Source organism: Tachyglossus aculeatus, chromosome 4, assembly GCF_015852505.1.
Source record: "Tachyglossus aculeatus isolate mTacAcu1 chromosome 4, mTacAcu1.pri, whole genome shotgun sequence".
Taxonomy (NCBI): Eukaryota; Metazoa; Chordata; class Mammalia; order Monotremata; family Tachyglossidae; genus Tachyglossus; species Tachyglossus aculeatus.
The window spans coordinates 31,661,957-31,664,964 of NC_052069.1; positions in this window are offsets into that span (position 1 = coordinate 31,661,957).

Consider the following 3,008-nt stretch of genomic DNA (forward strand, 5'->3'; position numbering starts at 1 on the left):
GTCATTGGAGACCAGCCATGCTCATAGTTGTTACAAGCTTAAAGATCTGCCAGGGATAATCCACAAAGTAGAGAGCTCACTCATTGATAATTGACAGTTGGGTGCATTGAGGTTATAAAGATTTATGGGCCAAACTTGAAATGCCACCGGTCAGTTTCTTCTTAAACCTTCCAAAGAGCCAGGACCAGTCTCTGAGCCCAGTGGTCTGATATCCCAGGGATGGATTAAAACAAGGGAACCCATTAATTGGGTACCCATAAGAACCAGAGTCCTTAGAAAGAAGAGATTTTTTCTGTTTCCCTAGCTGAAGTGCTCGCGGAACAGTGGTGTTTTTTTTTTTTTTTTTTTTTTTTAAATGTACGTGCTTGACAGGGGAATACATTTGTGAAAAATAATGGACTTCCAGTTCAGTGAAAGGTAAAATCAGTAGAGAACTGATCTGATAAATGTTTATGTTCAACCTGAGAGATATTTCATAAAATAAAATAGCCTTGATAAATAAATACATGCTAAAGGAATGGACATTTTCTAGGAGAAGGTTATTCATTTAAGAGGTTTCTTCCATTTCTCTCTGACAGAATAGGTGACCACCTGAATGCTAAAGAAATATCAATTTGGCATGTAATTTTTCAACAGTTGTATGCCAGGGACATTAAAGCCATACAGTTTCTTTGAATACCAGAAACAACAGTATTCACCTAGAACTGTCCAACATAAAATGCTGTTTGTGTCTCTGATTATCTCTAAGCCCAATTAGTAGCAGCCATTAGAGCCTGCAGTAAAAAAAATACAATAAAATAAAATACCAGGCTTCTTCTGACAGATAAGCCTTTAAGGTTATGAATGAAATTCCTGGCTATATGTTCCTAAATTTGTCTAAAACCCAAACTAGTTTTGTGCTGGAAATAAACTGAAGATTGAATAGGTCTTTGATAATGATCATGGTGGGAAGTTTAGGTACTTTTGAAGTAAATTTTCTGAGTGAAGTATATTGGGTACAATTACTCAGAAAGAAGCACTGCTAGTGAAATCAAGAGGGAAAAGTGATATCCACTGGAGAAGTTTTAAAACGGTTTTGTTAGGCTTCCGTTCTTAGAGAAACACGGTTATAGTTAGGAAATATAGCTTGGCTTGGATTCCAGTGAAGAAAATACTATGCATACAGATATCGATATAGTATTTTCATTTCAATTTTAATCTTTATACCATAGGTAGAAGGAGAAAATCAGACTAAATTAAATCAATATTGTTCAAATGCTAGGTGGTCTTTAAAGTTCAGCTTCCCTGTTCAATTTGAATCAGAGCCTCTGGTCTGGCAATATGTCAACACATTTAGTGATTCCTTTTCTACAGGAGAAAATGTTACCTCCACTCCCTCAGGCAGCATGGAGAACTTGCCTTAAAAGAGGCATAGGTGCACCAAGTGAACATGAGATAACACATCATTACCCTCTCAGTCTTCTTACTAAGAAAAAAACAAAAGAACTTAAGAAAACCAATCCTTTACCCTCCTGTTTTTCCCTTCAAAGGGTTGGAAAGAGAGTATGCAATGCTACTGGAAATGTTGGCTTCCAGCGAGAGGACCATGTGGGTGAGAATATAGTCACACAAAGGCAGGTTGAAGTTGGCAGTGAGCAGATATAATAGTGATGGGGATTAAGTTTTTGTCTTCCCCTACTTTTGTCACACACCTACATAAATGCACACATATTACTTCCGCACAGTTCAGGCCATGCACAATATTATAAGGTATCAAAACATAATGAAGAATCAAAAAGGAAAAAGTTTTTTTTTTCCATGAATTGCTACCTGAAACAGGCTTCAAGAATAAAATGGGAATACAGCAAAAAAAAAAAAAATGTTTTGGAAAAACTAGAAAAGTATTAATAAAGTCAGATATTTTAGTACTTGTCAAAAGTCACAATTTGAAGAAATCAAAGGAAAAAAAAAGATTGTCAATACCTAATACATGTCATTTTCCTAATCATGTCTTGTTCGCATTTCATGTTCCAATATCAGTCTAAAAATTCTTGCTAAGAATTTTGTGAAGTCTTCTGAAAAATAGGAAACCACTCAAACTGATGGGAATGCAATGACATAGTTCTGTATTTTTAATGTGATATTTGGAACATTTAAAACTCTTGGGTAAATCACTGCCATCATTATCATTATATAAATACCGAGTAATTTCTTGAATATAATGATAGTTATTCAGATTTATCTCATACCTATTGTTTATCTTGGCTTTCAAAGATGATGCCATCAATTGTGAGGGGTTGGTTTTTTTTGTGTGTGTGTATGTGTGATACAACTCCTGAATGACTGAGAATCCTCTCCACATCATGTACAGTTGAAGACTGCTAGGAGTGTTGCACATTTGCTGAGCAACTGCAGCTTCCAGTATTGTTTATTGGGCTCCCTCAGAGTTTTAAAATCTCAAAACATCCAGTTTAAGAAATTCACTCCCACTTTTTAAATGATGTAACCACTACGGCCTGTCTGCTGTTGCAATTTCCTTGCTATTCACATCTCTGCCACACCATTTAGAGTATTATTTCATTTGGTCTTTTGAATATTGTTTTTTGTAAGAGATGGTGTAATGTGATGAGCATTATTTTAATGCTGGTGAGTTGAACCTCATTGTTTGTGATCCAGCTATTTAATTTAATACTAAGCATGACACACAGCTTCAGGTTGGTGCTTCTAGAATTTCTCCAGAAGTCAAATGGGGCATTTGTGGCAATTTAAATTTCACATAAAATTGTTCTACATGTCTTCATTTTCGTCCTTTACACTGTAAACTCCTTGAGAGCTGAGATCATGTCAGTCATCTGTACTGCATTCTCCCAGGAACTTATAGAACAGTACTCTGCACAAAGTAAGACTTCACTAAATCTGACTGATTGATTCATCTGAACATAATGCTATAACATTTGCACAATCTGGCTTGACTACTGTATCAGCTCTCTCACTGGCTCACCTGACTCCAATCTCGCCCTCCTCTGTAG